The 19,882-nt window shown below is 45.2% G+C and overlaps 1 long non-coding RNA gene across 1 annotated transcript; it reads right to left on the reverse strand.

Moving 5' to 3' along the window:
- Window positions 1-4,173: 4,173 nt before the first annotated feature.
- LOC133258350 (uncharacterized) lies at window positions 4,174-16,996 on the reverse strand. The gene is made up of 3 exons (XR_009739981.1): window positions 15,724-16,996; window positions 7,455-7,504; window positions 4,174-7,153 (listed from the first exon to the last, which is right to left on the reverse strand). It is a non-coding gene; the product is annotated as an uncharacterized LOC133258350 (long non-coding RNA).
- Window positions 16,997-19,882: the final 2,886 nt, after the last annotated feature.

Below are 19,882 nucleotides of genomic sequence, written 5' to 3' on the forward strand. Positions count from 1 at the left end.
CTCCATCTTCTCTGATCATGATTAAGGTGTCATCAGGCGCAGCAAGAATGTGCAGCACGGGACCCCCGTATGACAGCCCCTACAGCACAGCAGGCAGCTGGAAGGAAGCCTTTTGCTGTCGAGCCCGAGCATCAGCCTGCTCTGAATATACTAGCTGCAAATACATGCAGAAGCCATCCTGGGGAAGAAGGGAATGTTCATTAAATGTCTGCTGCCTTTTTGGCTTTCAAAAATTCTCCTTATCATCAGGGCATGGACATGAGGTAAATATTATTATGAAGTAGGTCATTGGCATGAACTTGGCTGCCAAAAACTTGGGGCTAATGACTGGGGTGCACTAGCTGGGCTGGGGCTAGAAGTGTGCTACCGAGTGTCTGGGCTCACTTCCCTGACCAGTCTCTCTAAAGATGATAATGATGGTGGCGGTGAGTGAGATTATATCGTTTCACTCAAAGTGGACCTTCATCTCCATTCTTGCCATAACTGGATGAGATAAGTACTATCGCTCGCGTTTTACAAAATGGGAAACTCAAACCTAGAAAGACTAAATTATCTGCCTAAGATCAAACAGGAGCTTCCCTGGGGGCTCAGATGGTAAAGAATCTGCCTGCAATGCAGGAGGCCTGGATTCGATCCCCAGGTCAGGAAGATCCCTGGAGAAGGAAATGGCAACTCGATCCAGTATTCTGGCCAGGAGAATTCCATGGACTGTACAGTCCATGGGGTTGCAAAGAATCGGACACCACTGACACCACTGACTTTCACTTTCACTTTCTTAAGTGACTAACACGTACGCATAGATCAAGCAACTAGTAAGTGTCTTGCCTGAGACTTGAGTCCATGTCAGTCTGACTGCACAGTTCTGACACACCAGGACATAGGCTTCATTTCAAATCTCAGCAGTGCACGTAGGGAAGAGCAGACCAGTGGTCACAGGGAAGGAGTGGGAGCGCCCAAAAGGCCTAGGAACATCTCCATTTTCTCTCCACTTCCCCCAAAGCCCTATTTCACTACAGTCTTTCCTTCTCTTCCCTGGAATCCTGACTATTCCCTTTCAAATCAGACGACACTGAAAACACTGGTATTTGCTTTGATTAGGGGATTGGTCCAAGGTCTGAATAGAGGTGAACATGACTTAACTTGTCACTTTAGAACTTAATTCATCCTAGAGTAATAGGAGGCTACTGATGCACAATGGCAGAGAATTTCACTGGCAGATGTCTCAGCTCCTCATTATTATATGATACAAATTGGGAAACATTAATGATTATGATGATAGTATTTGTTGAAAAATTATTCTGTGGCTGTCCTTGTTCTAAATACTTTCCGTGTGTGTCAGGGATCTGGAAGTTCACAGTTCATGTATTGCTGAAGCCTGGCTTAGAGAATTTTGAGCATTACTTTACTAGCGTGTGAGATGAGTGCAATTGTGCAGTAGTTTGAGCACTCTTTGGCATTGCCTTTCTTTGGGATTGGAATGAAAATGGACCTTTTCCAGTCCTGTGGCCACTGCTGAGTTTTCCAAATTTGCTGGCATATTGAGTGTAGCACTTTCACAGCATCATCTTTCAGGATTTGGAATAGCTCAACTGGAATTCCATCACCTCCACTAACTTTGTTTGTAGTGATGCTTTCTAAGGCCCACTGGACTTCACATGCCAGGATGTCTGGCTCTAGGTGAGTGATCACATCATCGTGATTATCTGGGTTGTGAAGATCTTTTTGTACAGTTCTGTGTATTCTTATAGAGTGGTTCAAAAGATTAGAAACTGGGCTAATGGGTAGAAAGTCAAGACAGACCACTTGCAGTTCATAAAGGGAAAAAAATTAAGGTCAGAGCTCTCCAACCTTGAAATAGGAAATGGGCTACCTTTAGCTGAAGTTGCCTTTAACTTAAGGTATTCAAGCAGATGCTGGCTCGTGGCTCACAGAAAAGAGAATTTGTGCACTGAAGAGGTTATGTGTAAGTGACCTCTCAAAACCCAGGATTCCATAATTGCAGCTTCACTGGAGATGGTTAGGTTTTATGTCTATTTTGGGGAGTGAGATGTTGGCTTTTCTCTTACAAGTCTCAGGGGTGTTTGCCTTTGCACAGTAATGACACTAAAATGGAGAAAAAGAGATGATGCCTGATCTCCAAGACTCCAGGGCATCGCCCCATGGTGAGTCCATACCCAGTGTCAGTGTAGGGGTCATGAGGAGAGACCCTGGCTGTTTACTAAGGGCAGCCCAGTTCCCTCTAAGTCATGCTCCTAAGGAGACTAGCTCTGCACTCCTGGGTGTGGCTTCCAGTGTGGACATTACCATGGCAACAAGACAATACCACGCACATCAGATCAGATCAGATCAGTCGCTCAGTCGTGTCCGACTCTTTGCGACCCCATGAATCGCAGCACTCCAGGCCTCCCTGTCCATCACCAACTCCCGGAGTTCACTCAGACTCACGTCCATCGAGTCGGTGATGCCATCCAGCCATCTCATCCTCTGTCGTCACCTTCTCCTCCTGTCCCCAATCCCTCCCAGCATCAGAGTCTTTTCCAATGAGTCAACTCTTCACATGAGGTGGCCAAAGTACTGGAGTTTCAGCTTTAGCATCATTCCTTCCAAAGAAATCCCAGGGCTGATCTCCTTCAGAATGGACTGGTTGGATCTCCTTGCAGTCCAAGGGACTCTCAAGAGTCTTCTCCAACACCACAGTTCAAAAGCATCAATTCTTCGGTGCTCAGCCTTCTTCACAGTCCAACTCTCACATCCATACATGACCACAGGAAAAACCATAGCCTTGACTAAACAAACCTTTGTTGGCAAAGTAATGTCTCTGCTTTTGAATATGCTATCTAGGTTGGTCATAACTTCCCTTCCAAGGAGGAAGCGTCTTTTAATTTCATGGCTGCAGTCACCATCTGCAGTGATTTTGGAGCCCAGAAAAATAAAGTCACCCACTGTTTCCACTGTTTCCCCATCTATTTCCCATGAAGTGATGGGACCAGATGCCATGATCTTCGTCTTCTGAATGTTGAGCTTTAAGCCAACTTTTTCACTCTCCTCTTTCACTTTCATCAAGAGGCTTTTTAGTTCCTCTTCACTTTCTGCCATAAGGGTGGTGTCATCTGCATATCTGAGGTGATTGATATTTCTCCCGGCAATCTTGATTCCAGTTTGTGTTTCTTCCAGTCCAGCGTTTCTCATGATGTACTCTGCATATAAGTTAAATAAACAGGGTGACAATATACAGCCTTGACAAACTCCTTTTCCTATTTGGAACCAGTCTGTTGTTCCATGCTCAGTTCTAACTGTTGCTTCCTGACCTGCATACAAATTTCTCAAGAGGCAGATCAGGTGTTCTGGTATTCCCATCTCTTTCAGAATTTTCCACAGTTTATTGTGATCCACACAGTCAAAGGCTTTGGCATAGTCAATAAAGCAGAAATAGATGTTTTTCTGGAACTCTCTTGCTTGTTCCATGATCCAGCGGATGTTGGCAATTTGATCTCTGGTTCCTCTGCCTTTTCTAAAACCAGCTTGAACATCAGGAAGTTCACGGTTCACATATTGCTGAAGCCTGGCTTGGAGAATTTTGAGCATTACTTTACTAGCGTGTGAGATGAGTGCAATCGTGCGGTAGTTTGAGCATTCTTTGGCATTGCCTTTCTTTGGGATTGGAATGAAAACTGCCCTTTTCCAGTCCTGTGGCCACTGCTGAGTTTTCCAAATTTGCTGGCACATTGAGTGCAGCACTTTCACAGCATCATCTTTCAGGATTTGGAATAGCTCAACTGGAATTCCATCACCTCCACTAGCTTTGTTCGTAGTGATGCTTTCTAAGGCCCACTGGACTTCACATTCCAGGATGTCTGGCTCTAGGTGAGTAATCACACCATCGTGATTATCTGGGTTGTGAAGATCTTTTTGTACAGTTCTTCTGTGTATTCTTACCATGCACATAGTTTGTAACAAATACTTTTAGAATGAAAACACCCAGAGGGGTGGCTTCCTGAGAGACTAGGACCAGAGACGGAAGTGAAAACAAAAAAGCTCAGGAGGAGGGCAATCACTGCCCGGGCTCAGGCTGCCCACCCGGTTTTCCCATTGCCACAAAACAGTCCAGGAGAGGCATGGGTCTGTCTGGCCACCACCAGCAGGCAAGGGCCATGGTGGGAGTGGGCCCTCAGGCAGTGCACCAGCTGTCACATGACCACACCTTGGCCTTGCAGCATTGTGACTCTGCCCAGAGACGCCCAGCTCCTTCCATCAGGCAGAGCTGAGTCAGGGAGCCTGTGTTTACATGAACAGCCTCGGCCCCTGCCCGGGGAACCACCTTCTCAGCACGGCTCTGTGAGGGACACTGGACCACTGCCGCCTCACATTGCTCACTTGTTGAGCACCAGTGGTGTGCCGAGCTTTGTGCTGGATGTGGCGGCTTCAGAGCTGAAAGATACCTTACTTGGCCTCATGGCATTTGCTGTCTATTGGGGTTACGGTGAGTCAGCAATGTAGTGCAAAAGATAACTTCTGTGTTACAAGAAACTGCAGACCAATATCAGCTTAAAAGAAGCAGCAGCTACTTCTAGGAAAATTGCTGTTGTTCAGGCACTCAGTCGTGTCCAACTCTTTGTGATCCCATGAGCTGCAGCACTCTAGGCTTCCCTGTCCTTCACTATCACCCAGAGTTCGCTCAAACTCATGTCCATTGAGTCAGTGATGCCATTCAACCATCTCATCCTCTGTTATCCCCTTCTCCTTCTGCTAGGACATACTCAACTGAGTCCACGATGACCACATTGCCTTAAAGTCATTCATTCATTCAGCAGCATTTATTTGGGCACCTGTACGTGCCAGGCATGGTCCTGAATTCTGGGAATATAAAGAAAAATCAGAAAACAGGATTACTACTCTGGCAAAAAATGGGAGGGAAGCATTCTAGATAAGGAAACAGCACATGGGAAGATACGGAAATAGGAAAATAGAGCATCACTTTCTCTGCTCCCCAAGGCAACCACAGGGCTTGGTGTGAGACCACCATTCCTCTATGCCACCCATATCAGAAATACTCACCCTTCACATCGGGCCCCTGAAAACTCCGCCCGGGGTTCATCTCCTCCAGGAGAACTTCCGGGCTTCCTGCTTTGCTTTAGATGTTCCCACAGCACCCAGACTGAATTCTAGGCCAGCTCTGACCTGCCTGAGGGCAGAGACCACGTCTTGGCTGACTCTGTGTGCCACAGGTAAATACTTATTGAAAGAATGAGTGACTGAGTTAGTGGATGAATCAGAGGAGAAGAGAATGAGATGACTGACTAGGCTGGCAGGCATGCTAAAAATGTAGGTAATCAGACTGCTTTGATTAAAAAGATCTGGGACATTGTTAAAACACCTGATAATTTATATATTTATTTTCAAATTTATATTATTGAAGTATAGTTCATTTACAGTGTGTTAATATCTAAAACATCTGATAAAAATCTACTAAAAACACTCCTCTCTCTATCCAGCAGAAGTTTTTTGTTTAACATTATGCCTATGGAGTAGATATTTTTTATAAGGTAGGTGCTATTCAGAGAAGGCAATGGCACCCCACTCCAGTACTCTTGCCTGGAAAATCCCATGGATGGAGGAGCCGGGAAGGCTGGAGTCCATTGGGTTGCTGAGGGTCGGACACAACTGAGCGACTTCCCTTTCACTTTTCACTTTCATGCATTGGAGAAGGAAATGGCAACCCACTCCAGTGTTCTTGCCTGGAGAATCCCAGGGATGGGGGAGCCTGGTGGCTGCCATCTATGGGGTCACACAGAGTCGGACACGACTGAAGCGACTTAGCGGCAGCAGCAGGTGCTATTTAATGATCACTTCACAGCGGATGAAACTCTAAGCACACTTAAACTTCTACTGTAGCCATCAAAACTGGACACTTTGTAACGTAGAAGGGGCGTTGGGGACCTCATCCACTTATAGTTTGACAATGGTGGGGTTTTGTTCAAACTCCAGGGACAAGACTGTAGAACTTTACCTTGAATTTTTTTTTTTTTTTTTACAGTTTAAGACGCAAGGAAACCTTAGAAAGTAGAGTGTAAGCAGCCTCTCTTGACATAGCCTGTATTTTATCTTATGAATATAGCCTATTCATTGCTATGGTTTGAATGTTTGTGTCCCACTCCAGTTCATATGTTGAAACCCTAATGCCCAGTGAGATGGTATTAGGAGGTGGGACCTTTGGGAGGTTAATGCTTGGGGCATGAACATGGAGCTCTCAAGAATAGGATTTGGATCTTATGCAAGAGACCCCAGAGAGCTCCCTTGCCCCTTCTTCCCTGGGAGGATCCAATGAGAAGTCTGCAACCTTAAAGAGAACCTTCACCAGAGACTTTGGGCACCTTGACCTTGTTCCAGCCTCCAGAACTGTGAGAAATAAAGGCTTGTCATTTATAAGCCACTCTTTTTATGGCATTTTTATAGCCTGAACAGACCAAAATATTCAATAAGATTTCATACTCTGGGCCCAAAACCAGGCAACTAAGATGGCAGAGAGAATATTTAAAATCCTAATTCCAGCAGTTTGGGGGTGGGAAAAATGCCCAAACTCTTTGGGAACAACCCATATTCCTGATGGCTCATTGGTAAAGAATCCGCCTACCAATGCAGGAGATGCAGGAGACTCAAGTTTGATCCCTGGGTTGGGAAGATCCCCTGGAGGAGGAAATGGCAACCCACTCCAGTATTCTTGCCTAGAAAATCCCATTGACAGAGGAGTGTGGCGGGTTACAGTCCATCGGGTCACAAGGAGTCAAACGACTGAAGCAACTGAGCACATATATACAAAGAACCAGTGATCTAGTAAGAGCCTTTTTCTCCTTTTCCAGAAAAGTCTCTAAGTGTCTTGTTGGCCTAGCGTACTAAGTAATTTAGAAATATTTTCCCATATAAACTGTTTAGTAAGTCAGCTGGATCGTAGCAGAAATCACAGTTCAGAGCTGAGAGCGATTGTGCAGATAGATCATCAAGCCTAATTGGTTCCTACAGTTGAAGTTTTAACTGTGGTTTCAATGATCCAACATTTATAAAACCCATTTACTTTCTTCTGTGACCTCATGCTCTGCTTCATTATGCATTTGAAAGTTTCCATATCCAGCAGCTGTCTTCCTCTCTTCTCATACTCCTAGGAGGGAAAAAGAATAATTAGCTATGAACAAGTTGCATTTTGTTTAGTCTGGGAGCAAGAGTCCAAAGAATGGAACGTCTAATTGGACCTGCCTTGAACTCTGTCAATTTCGAACATGCTATCCCTTTTTTTCACTTCTCTGATGCATTCACAATTTGTTTCTAATTCCATTAAGAAGTGACAATTACAGAGAATTTATTCTTCAATGCTATTTTATAGGAATTAAAAGGATTGTACTTTTCACTGAAAAATAAACCATCAAAAAGAGAATCAGAAAGCTCACCTACTCAGTTCCTACCTGAAACAGTGCATTTAAGTGCTGTAGCTCTTCAGGAGTCACTTGATGTTCTATCTCACCAAAACAAAAAGAAAATAAGTTGAAAACATATAATGCGAATAAGAATGCCCATAAAATGCAATTTCTGGAAACCCACGATTCCTCGCTCTATGGGAGGCCAATGGGTAGCTGAGCCTGTGAGTAACACATAGGCTATTCCAACTTTCATTGTTCCAGTCCCTACTCCAATTCAGCTGATTCCCCAGCCCCTAGCTATGGGGCAGGCTTGGCCCAAATGGGCTGGAAGGAAGAGGTGGCAAGGTGGTGGAAGGAAAGAAGAGGACAGGCATTGACTTGGGAGAGAAAAGATCAGGAACTGGACTAATACCAGAAAAGAAAGACTGAAAATATTTTGCCAGATCATATTCCAAAGATGCTCTTTTCCTTCTCAGGAGCCTAGCGCATCAGAACTGCCTTGTGTCACATCCTCTGCTCCCCGGCCCATCTCATCTAGGCTGAACCAGGAGGAGACCCTGGGGGAACTGACCCCTTTTTCTGGGGTAAATTCTCTGAAGCTATTGCCAGAGACTCTTGGTACTCTTGGTGTTAGAGAATTTCATTAACCTTAAGTAGGCCATCCTTAGTTCAATAAACAGACTCCCAGAGAATGCCTCTATCTCACCCTCCAGTCTTATAACTATTATCTCAACAGTTTGCCTGGGGTTTTCCTGGTGGCTCAGACAGTAAAGAAGCTGCCTGCAATGCAGGAGACCTGGGTTTGATCCCTGGGTTGGGAAGATCCTCTGGAGAAGGGAATGGAAACCCACTCCAATATTTTGCCTGGAGAATTCCATGGAGAGAGGAGGCTGGTGGGCTACAGTCCATAGGTTCACAAAGAGTTTGGCCTTTATAAATAAAAATGGTTAAACTTCTGGCTTATAAAGAATGAATAAATTGTCATAGTGGATAGAGCCAAACTAAGCTCTGATGTTCTTGCACTGTCTCACGAGGCCAGAGGAAGATAGCAAAGCAGAAAATCAGCATTTCCTTGATAGGATCATCTTCTGAAATTTCTGTGATCACCTCAAGTTTCCAGGGTGGTGGCCTTTACCCTAAAACTCAGGCTGACACCAAAGCTACAGGGAGATCCACCATCTTGTAAAATTGAAGCACCTGCCAAATTCTGTCTTAAATGACTCAATAATTACTTTTGAACTTGCTTTCACTGAGGAACAAAATTGGAAACCCTAGCGCTAGAATGGGAAAACACTCCAGCTGTAGTTTCCACTTAAAATTTCCCTGTAAGGCTCTTCTGGCAAGGCCGGAACCTGGGAGGTAATGTTTAAAAAAACTGACCAAGAGAAAGACCCTAACAGTATTCAAATACATGTAAAGGATGATTCCATCAAACTGAGGGGCTATTTCTCCTCCCCAATAAAAGATACTACCCTGAATTAATTCATCGCTTGCTTAGACTAAGCCTTCTCCAGCATCCACAAAAGCAGTGAGTGTACCAGGCTCATACACAAGACCAAACAAGAAGATAGTGCCCTCTAAGAGCATGTGACTTCTAATCTTCCACCCCAGATGGGACTCCCAGAGGGCCAATTTTTTTAAATGTGTTTATCTTTAATTGGAGGAAAATTGCTTTACAATATTGTTTTGGTTTCTGCCATATATCAACTTGAATCAGCCATAGGTATATCTATATCCCCTCCCTCTTGAACCCCCCTCCCATTTCCCACCCCATCTCGCCCATCTAGGTTGTTGCAGAGCACTGGATGTGAGCTCCCTGTGTCATACAGCAATCTCCACTGGCGATGTAATTTTACATATGGTCATGTATATGTTTCAATACTACTCTCTCAATTCATCCCACCCTCTCCTTCCCTACCTGTGTCCACAAGTCTGTTTTCTATGTCTGCATCTCCATTGCTGCCCTGCAGATAGATTCATCAGTACCATCTTTCCAGATCCCATATATATGTATTAATATACAATGTTAGTCTTTCTCTTTCTGCCTTCCTTCACTCTGCATAATAGGCTCTAGGTTCATCTACCTCACTAGCACTGACTCGAATGTGTTCCTTTTTATGGCTGAGTAATATTCCATTGTATATATGTACCACAGCTTATTTATACATTCATCTGTTGATAGACATCTAGGTTGCTTCCATGTCCTAGCTATTGAAAATAGTGCTGTGATGAACATTGGGGTACATGTGTCTTTTGCGTGAAACAATTTTTAAAGATTTGAAAATTATTCCCCATAAGGTTGGACTATTATGGGAAAAACATTATATTATTTAAAAATTTCATATTGTATTCTCTAAGCCTTTACAATTATATTTAAGGTACAATATACTTTATGAGTCTATGTGTTACATAAGACACTTATTCTCAAATTTATAATCTTAAAAACATATTCCTAGAAAGTGGTGGCTCTGGATTTGTACATAGCAATCGGAACATATTGCTATTGTTATCCTTACTGCATAACTTCTGTCTCTCTAGTGCTCCTGGATAATTTTTCTCCTTAGCTTCAAAATTTCCTGAAATCTATACCATAATCATGATCTGTCCACTAACCACCTTATTATGTGAAATTGGCCTTTCGTCTTTTTCTGCCTCCATTACTGAAAAGGAACAAATAACAAAAAATTGCCTCCTTCCCAGGAGGGGGCTCTCCAATCCAGAGAGAGACTAATTCATCTTCTCATCTTAAATTTACTAGAAATCCTTCTGAGAAAATAAAGTGAATGCCATCATTAGTAATAGTAAAGAAGGGTGTGAAATCAAAGCTGGTGACTATATAATTTATAAAAGGTTTTACAGCAATTTTCAATTAAGTATAAAATGTGACTGAAAAGCCTTGCTTTCCCCCTTCATAACTTCTCCCCAGAGCCATCCCTCCATCTCCCCAAATGTCCTACTCACCCTGCCTCCTGCTTACTCTCCTGACACACCTACAGACTCTGGTACCTTCCAAGGTTTGCTCTTTGCTATCCTGGTCATTCCATTCCATCTTTGCTTCCTGGTTACAAATACACCTGCTTCTTGCCTCCCTTCTTCCACTGTCCACAAAAATAAGGAAGTGAGTGAACACTCTAACCTCAGAAGATTTTCCAGGGTGGCAGTACCAAACGATGTTCACTGAATTTCCAATGCATTTAAGAAGTCAGTTCTTAAATCTCACAGACCTCATCAAATTTTCATATGTCATGACTGAGAGCAAAGACCCAGTGATCATTAGCCAATTTCTTTTGAAAAGGCAGCAGTAGAAATACAGCTACAAAACAGAGCCATTATTGTGTTTTTCCTTGAAAATATAAATCAGGCCTTCACTTAATTGCATGTTTTTAAGGCAGATTTGGAACACAAAGCAGAGAAAACATATGTCCCTTCTGGGTACTCCTGTGCTTGGCAGGGCTTGAAAATTTGTAACTGCCATCGACAGCCAGTCACATTGTATCACTAAAAAGCTTGAATGACTTGTTTTCCTACAAATAAAAACAGAGAAAAGCCGGACTATTTTATTTCCAAACTATCATAGTTATAGTGACAACCATAAATAACTCAGTCCATAATTGTGGAGTCTCGTTTTAAACATATTATCTATTGCCCAGCAATGCATTTTGGTGTGTCCATATGCAATTTCGGAGAGAGCTACCTGGGTAATTCTCTAAGATCCTGTATTGGGGAGGATTCATGGAGCTCTGATTCTGTTTGTCCTTACGCTGCAGTCTCCCCAAAGCAAGCAGTTTTTATGATAACAGTGGCTTCCCCATAAGGACTCGTTTGCCTGCTGGTTGCTTATTTGCAATGCAAATCAGCACTCCTACTGTTCCACCCCAGCAGCTCATTGCTTCTCACTGTAGAGTCTCCTCAGTCTGGATGGTTTAGGGGTAATTTCACATCTAAGACAAGGGAATTGACTAATTAATCGAATAAAGTATCCTTTTGAAAATCTGTTCCTTGAGTTGCTGTCTCTATAGCTTCAGAAAACAGACAGTTACAATCCTGTAGTCTTAAGATTCTAAAGGAGATGGTAATTGCAGAAGATTTGAGGAGTTTTCCAGGTTGAAATTTAGGGGCTCCCATGGTAGAAGGTCCTAAGGAAGAGGAAACAGTGGGGCTATAGGGCGTTCTCCAGGGAGCCTACATTGTGAAAGCAGCCTTTTTCTTGTGTAACACAAGATCATAACCACGGGAAGAAGAGTTAAAAAAAAAGGCCTGTGTGATTCTGCCAGAAACTTTAAAATCCACAATAAACCGAGGCTTAAAAAAAAGACTGTCTTTTTAGCCATTTAAGGAGCAGGAAATCCACCCTGAATATTCACTGGAAGGACTGATGAAGCTGGAGCGCCAATATTTTGGCCACCTGATGTGAAGAGCCGACTCACTGGAACAGGCCCTGATGCTGGGAAAGATTGAGGGCAGGAGGAGAAGGAGGTGACAGAGGACGAGTTGGTTGGACAGCATCACTCCACTCAGTGGACAAGAGTTAGAGCAAACTCCAGGAGACAGTGGGGGACAGGGAAGCCTGGCTTGCTGCCGTCCATGGGGTCGCAAAGAGTCGGACACGGCTGAACAACTGAACAATTACAAAAAGGAGCAGGAAGATTAGAAAGTGGCTTCCACTTCAATTAATGTAGCCTTAGGCAGCACTGCCACTAACATCTAACCTTCGTTGAGCTTATTACGTGCCAGTTGCTGGGTACTTTACATGCATGCTTTCCATTCATCCTCGTAACAACTCTGTGAGGGAGATACTAGTAGAGTCCGCATTTTACAGATCAGGAAGCTAAGGCACAGGGAGGTCGATTAACTTTCAGAGCAAATGCTGGCACCAGGGCCTGGTACTGGCTTTCTTTTCTGTTGCCCCCACTCTGCCCGGGGTCCCTGGCCAGCTCCCGAGAGAACACGGGCAGATGGGTAGACGGGAGGGGCGTGGACTTCCAGACCTCTAATGGCCACCGTCACTCATGTCTCTTCTCCACAGAGTCTAAAAACCAGAGTGAATTGTTTCAACCCAAGTGACTGGTCCTGTAAAAATGAACTTCGAATTCCTCTTTACTTGGAGTTACTTTTACTTTACTTGGAGGTATTATATGTTATAAGGCTAAAAGTATGGTGCCATTTGAAGAGTCAAACCTCCTCCTTCCTTCAGTGAGTATTAAAGACTTCCTACCACGGGGATATTCTACAGCTTATACAAGCTTTTAAGAGATCCAAATTTGTTGCAAGGAGCAGCCCAAGCATTTCCCAGTTTGCTTCTGTAAATTAATCTAAAATGAATACCTCACTGCTTTTCCAGCTGCTTGGGTAGATTCTATGACCTCTTAGTGGTTAAAAAATAGAGAGAGGAGAAATGCTTCTGCCAGCCTTAGCAAACCAGAGTGGCAAAGCTGACCTTGCACGTGCTCACAGAGCAGATCAGCTGCAGTGGTCGAGTACTGTGTTGAGAAGGATTCTGAGGCTCTCAGCAGGAAAAGCCAGGATGGATTTGCTCTGTTGGCCACGAGCATTGGAGGGAGAGGTGAGAACATAAGAACAAGCAACAAAGCTGTACCAAGAACAAGGCGATGGAGAAAGAGACAGAGAAGGACGGAGCCGGAAAGGGTCTTGGAACCCCAACAGTCACCCGTTATCCTTACTGTGGGGAAGCTGAGGATGGGAGAAGACAGTTCACCAAGGAAGTCCATGGTAGAGCTGAAAAAGTCTTCATCTCCTGTATCCAAAGCCAGTACTCTATGAGCAGCTCTGGTTCTTTTAGTTTTAACACAAATTAAAAATAGCTGCTGGGTGCCTGTTTTCCCACAACTCATTTAAATATGTGTCATTGAAGCCATGCCTCTTACTTTGAAGTGGCAGCATCCCACATGCTCCTGCATAGCCTGGACTCTGCACCAGCCCACACAGACTTCCTGCCAGGAGCTCCAGAACCTGTCACTATTCCCAGACAGCGACAGGGAGCCTCAGGCCTCAGAGGTAGCTGCCTGGCCACAAGTAGTATGGCCTGGGTCACTGCAGGCTCCAAGCTGGCTATTCCAGTCAGCAAAGGAGCATCAACCCAGCTGGCTGCAGTCAGTGAAAAACTCACCCTTAACCAGGAAACGTCCCACAACCTCTGACAACGCCTGAGACTTCCTCACAGAAGCCTGGAAGACTGAGAAAGGGTTTGGTGGGCAAAGTGAAGGTGAGAGTGGAACCTTCGTGGCTGAGCAGACTTGAGAGGTGACCAGAAACAGACTGTTCGTGAAGGTCCTCACAAGCTGAGTCTTCTCAAGCCTGCATGCTTAGTTGCTCAGTCATGTCCGACTCTAGTGAAGGTCCTCACAAGCTGAGTCTTCTCAAGCCTGCATGCTTAGTCGCTCAGTCATGTCCGACTCTAGTGAAGGTCCTCACAAGCTGAGTCTTCTCAAGCCTGCATGCTTAGTCGCTCAGTCATGTCCGACTCTAGTGAAGGTCCTCACAAGCTGAGTCTTCTCAAGCCTGCATGCTTAGTCGCTCAGTCATGTCCGACTCTAGTGAAGGTCCTCACAAGCTGAGAGTCTTCTCAAGCCTGCATGCTTAGTCGCTCAGTCATGTCCGACTCTAGTGAAGGTCCTCACAAGCTGAGTCTTCTCAAGCCTGCGTGCTTAGTCGCTCAGTCATGTCTGACTCTTTGTCACCCTTTGGACTCATAACCCATCAGGCTCCTCTGTCCACGGGGTTTTTCAGGCAAGAATACTGGAGTGGTTGCCATTTTCCTCCTCTGGGAGATCTTCCTGACCCAAGGATCGAGCCCAAGTCTCCTGTGTCTCCTGCACTACAGGTGACATCACATGGGGAAGTCTAATCACACGGGGTCAGCTCGTTTCAGACTTTTCTGATCCATTTGACATCATGACTCAGTGTACACTTAGGTAACAAAAGTTTCACAATGCACGAATTGTGCTTATTCAGAAGATGCTCTCTGATATTATTATCTGTCGTTGTTTCAGATGCCAGCTATATTCCAACAAATCAGCCTCCTAACCCATCAACTACTCTTGCCCTCACTATGACGATCCACACTCTGAGGAAAGCTTCTTTTGATATATTACCTACATAGGTCATAACAGCAAAAAGAACAAAACTGAATTTTTTCCCCAACACCCAGCTTAGGGGATCTTAGTTCCCCAACCAGGTATTGAACTCAGGTCCTTGGCAGTGAGAGTTCAAAGTCTTGACAACTGGATTGCCAGGGAAGTCCCTAATTTTTAACTCCTCATCATCTATTTCCAACCTCACTGTCCAGCATTCATCCCATTCCTGCTCCTCACACCCTGTTTACTTTAATCACTTGTGTGGCTTAGTGTGCAGTTTCCTCTATGTGGGGTGGCCTCCACTTCATATAATCTTAGAAAAACTCTGAGAGATCCCTGAAGGCCCATCTCATATGACACTTCCTCCTTGACGCCTTCCTTATCCCCAAAGCCATAAGTAATTTTCCCCTCCCTTTGGATGGGGTACATACCTTTGGATACACATCTTTCTCTATTATTGAGCTTCTGTTTCCTAACAATTAGTCATGAGTGCATCACCTGCACAGATTCTTGTCATTTCTTTTATTTAATATTTTTCTTTAAATAGACTTGTACATACTACCTTCTTTAGCCTCATCCTAAACAACAGTAATCATGAAATCATTGATTTCCTGTGCTTGTTAGATTTCCAGAGAACATTAACATAAATAAATTATTATTAAAATTTAAAAAATCTCATTTTTCCTTTGAGGAAAAACCGTGCTGGGTGTGTAAAGTCTTGAGGGGCTGTATTTTGTTTAAATTGGAGTTTTTCTCTAGGGCTGGGTATGTGCTATTGCTCCATAAATATTTGCCAAATTAAACTCAAATGAAATGGATTAAATGGAATTTATTCATACTCTTAACATATTAGCATGAATCCGGGGAGGCAATTGTGACCGTGGAAGGCAAAGAATGAGACTGGAAAGGAATTGGACCTAAGAAGGAAAATGTTGATAGACACTGAAAGGGCAGGGCAAGAGACATGGAGAGGCTGACCCCAACCAATTACAGTGAAGCTCCCTGAGGTGTGTGCCCACCCCGAGGGCCAGCTAAGGCCCAGTGAACAGGGGGCAGGTCCGGATGGGTCTTCCGTGGGAGGAAGCCACAGCATCCCCCATATGGACCCCAACTTTAAACAGGGTCACTGGCCACGGGCCCTAGGGGATTCCAGCCCTGTCCCCAGCCTTGCCCCACAGCCCGCCTGGCTTACCAAGGCCATCCGCTCGCCCCTCCCTCACCTTTTCCGCCTGCAGGCTCCCCTCCAGATCCGCGTGGGGAGGCGGCATCCTCCACTGGGCTGGGTCCTCAGTTCCCACCGAGTAGCTGCGCGTCCTCTGCACAGTGAGCCAGGCCCGTAGCAACCAGGACGGGGCATCTGCATTCTGCAGGCCCTGTTCCCCTGAAGGCCGAGGTTCTGCGAGGCAGGTCTGAGCCCAAAGTGTGACTGGCTCCCCCAGGATGGCGGCTTCGGTCAGGATGCTGGTCTGATCCCATCCCCAGACACAGGCCCGTCAGTCCGAGTCTGGTCAGGAGACTGGGTCCCACTCCACCCGTGCTGCCCGGTCACCCTGGGTCTCCTTCCCTTTTGAGAAGCCACATTCTTAGAGGAGGACCCAGAGTGGGGAAGGGACTAGAGGGTGGAGGCAGGGTCTCTGCCTTCATGTGTTACTGAAACACAAGTCTCTGTGCCCCATGGCTCAGTGGGGCCAAAAGATACTGAAATGTCTGCTTTTGGTGCAGAGGAAGATTTAAATCGTGTAGGGCCCCCAAGGAGACAGGTGGCTCAGCTCCTAAACCCCAGACTTCCCAAAAGCTCTCAGCAGAGCCCTTTTCTAGGAAGGGGGAGGGAGGGTCATGATGAGGTGTCTAAACTCCTTGGTGTCATGGAGCCTTTCCTGAGGTCAAGTCTTGGTCAGGTAATGATGTTCCTGTAAATCTGCACTAAAACAAGTGTTATTCCTGGTTCTGAGGAGAAACGACCAGGCCCTCAGGCATGACAGGCACGACTTTCATTCTCTGAGGTCTCGTCCTGGCTTGAGAGGAGGCAGATCTCAGCTGGCGGCTCCCTTAGGGCCACGTCCCCAGACCCTGACCAAACGGCGTCCATGAAGGAGGGAGACACCCGGGACACAGCCCTCTCACAGGCTCCTCAGGCTGCCCAGAGGCAGGGGTCAATCCCACAGACCGCAGTCTATGCAGACAGTGGTTTCCATGAGGGGGCAGAGGCGGGGATGGGGGACAGGTTCACTGCCACCTCAGGGCCTGGGCCCGGCCAGTGGGCGGCCTTGGTGAGGACTCTGGAGCCCTGCAGAACACCACCTTCGGCCTGTTTCCTGGGCCACCCTGTTCCCCACCTGCCCTAGGCAGGGTGAGCCCCAGGAGAAGCCAGGATCCATCTCTAATCTCACTCTTCGCCTGAGGACAACCACTTTGCCTACAGTTGACTGAACAGGCCACTAATGGTTGTTCACTGACAGTTGCTTGTGGGAGGGGCCCACTGTGGTACTGACCAGTGACTAAGCAGGGCCACTAATGGTTGCTGTCTGACAGTTGGTCTCTCGTGGGAGGGGCCACTATGGCACCAACCAATGGTTGAGCAGGGCCACTAAGGGTACTGGGCTGCAGAGTATTGGCCAACAGCAATTGCTGCATGCTAAGGGCTGCATCCCACAGGACTCTGTTACAAATTGACCAAGACAGAAGCAGCAAGCCTTTACCACTCTACTTTAAGAAAGAGAGAGAGAGACCCCAATACAGCCCAAGAGCTACTAGTTTCTTAAATGTTTTCAGTTCTGAACAGGCAATATATATAACAAGTAAACAGTAACCTAAGACAAAAACATGGAAGTTAATGATTGTGATTAAATAAAGCTTACAACAAAATGAATCTGTCATAATTTTTATTGTAGCGCATGGTAATTAGATATAAATGACAAGTTGTTTAAGCAATGATTCTAATTGCTATTAATTTGACAACACTGTTTTGGGGCTGCTCAGGAAAGCCCCAAAGATGCCTGGGATGGCTGCTTTTTCCATGTTTCCATCTTAGGGAAACAAAAGCAATAACAGATTTGAAATTAAAAAAAAAAAACAACTACTTTTCCCTTCTGTATTTGTAGAGTAGCACTGGGAGTAGCACGTTCTAGACTCTTGCTTAAATTTCCTTGATTTAAAGATCTTGTTTATTGGATTTTTTTTTTTAATATAGAGGTTAGGGAGAAACTCATCTCTTTGGTCACCAAATAAAGCAGAAGAAGTTTGTAATCTCAAGATAGAGTCAAGATTTCTGGGAGAAATATCAATAACCTCAGATATGCAGATGACTCCACCCTTATGGCAGAAAGTGAAGAAGAACTAAAGAGCCTCTTGAGAAAGAGGAGAGTGAAAAAGTTGGCTTAAAACTCAACATTCAGAAAACTAAGATCATGGCATCCAGTCCAAACAATTCATAGCAAATAGATGGGGAAACAGTGGAAACAGTGACAGACTTTATTTTGGGGGGTTCCAAAATCATTGCAGATGGTGACTGCAGCCATGACATTAAAAGACATTTGCTCCTTGGAAGAAAAGTTATGACCAACCTAGACAGCTTTTTACAAAGCAGAGGTATTTCTTTGCCAACAAGTCCATCTAGTCAAAGCTATGGTTTTTCCAGTAGTCATGTATGGATGTGACATTTGGACTATAAAGCTGAGCACTGAAGAATTGATGCTTTTGAACTATGGGGTTGGAGAAGACTCTTGAGAGTCTCTTGGACTAGAAGGAGATCCAACTAGTCCATCCTAAAGGAAATGAGTCCTGAATGTTCATTGGAAGGACTGATGTTGAAGTTGAAACTCTAATACTTTGGCCACCTGATGTGAGGAACTGACTCATTTGAAAAGACCCTGATGCTGGGAAAGATTGAAGGTGGGTGGTGAAGGGGAAGACAGAGGATGAGATGGTTGGATGGCATCACTGGCTCAATGGACATGAGTTTGAGTAAACTCTGGGAGTTGGTGATGGACAGGGAGGCCTGGCTTGCTGCAATCCATGGGGTCGCAGACAGTTGAGCACAACTGAGCGACTGAGCTGAACTGAACTAAACTTCAATTAATTGGGCTTGTATTTGGGCTCTGGGAAAAGGAACAAAAAGGTAGACTGGCTATCCCCTCAGAGGCCCAGATGTAGGCTCTGGGGAAGACCATGGGTCCTCATCAGGGTTGAGGATTACTGGATGATTAAGAGGGCCCCCTTTTGGCATCCTGGAAGCTGCATGTAGGAATTGAGTCTTCAGAGACTGTGAAACCCTTTGAAGAGTCTCTCACTCTTAATGCCTTGAAATTTTATTCTATTGTGACGAGAAGAACATAAAACCTGTTCTGGAGGAAAGACCCCTCTAATAACGGCAGGCCTTACCCAACAAATGAGACTTTCTGGGGTCAGGTGAAGAGAAGGGCAGGGACCTGGGGGTGAAGTGAGTGGGGCAGGATTTGGGTGAGTGGGGGAGGGGAGAAAGAGTAGGGATGGTTTTGTTTGGACCATGGAACATTTAAACAAAGCTCTTTGGATAACTAAAATGAGAGCATAAATCTCTGCAGGGTGAGGGGCTGAAGAGGATAGATGAGGTTAGGATATGGAAGCATTGCAGACACAACCTTTCTCAGGGTGGTGGAGCATAGAGAAATAGCTCCACGACTTATAATATTTAATTTCCCCAACTGAAAAAGTTGTGCCCACCTCATAGGGTAAAAAGTAAAGTAAATGTTATAATGTATGCCAAGTATTTAGAGCTGTGTAAGGCACACAGTAGGTATTCCAGACAGGTTAGCTATTATTGTTGTTGTTATTAAGGCTGATCCTGCCTCGTTCTATCCTACAAAATGCTGATCAAATACCCTTGACACTCTTGCACGCAGCTGATTAGATGAAGAGTAAAAGATGTCCATCAACCTAAGGACTGTTGAAAGGATGAGCTGGTCAGTGTGAGTCTCTCTCTCAGTGTTTAAATAGGACTTTTGAAAAGCATTCAGGAAATGATGGGGAAAATGTTCAGAAAATAGAGGCAGGACAGACAAAAGCACAGACAAGTGGCGTGAGCCGAGGTATATGAGCAGGGAGGCTCCAGAGTAGAGCTTTTGAGCTCTTGCTCCTTGGCTCCCAAGGACTCCTCTGAGTCCAAGCCACTCCCGACTCTGCTTCATGAAGGCCCAGTTTAGAGACAGCTTCCCCTTCTAAGATTTCCACGAGATTCCCAGTCATTGCATATGTGTCCCCACCACAAAGCCCCTTGGCTTGACTCACCTTGAGGGGATTTCTGCTTCTTCCAAAAAGCCAAATTGAAAGAACAAATTGTCTTTGAATCGCAAAGAGCTGGACACAGCTTAACGACTGAACAGCTGGACAAGGAATGGTGGC

The sequence above is a fragment of the Bos javanicus genome, chromosome 12, assembly GCF_032452875.1.
Source record: "Bos javanicus breed banteng chromosome 12, ARS-OSU_banteng_1.0, whole genome shotgun sequence".
NCBI lineage: Eukaryota > Metazoa > Chordata > Mammalia > Artiodactyla > Bovidae > Bos > Bos javanicus.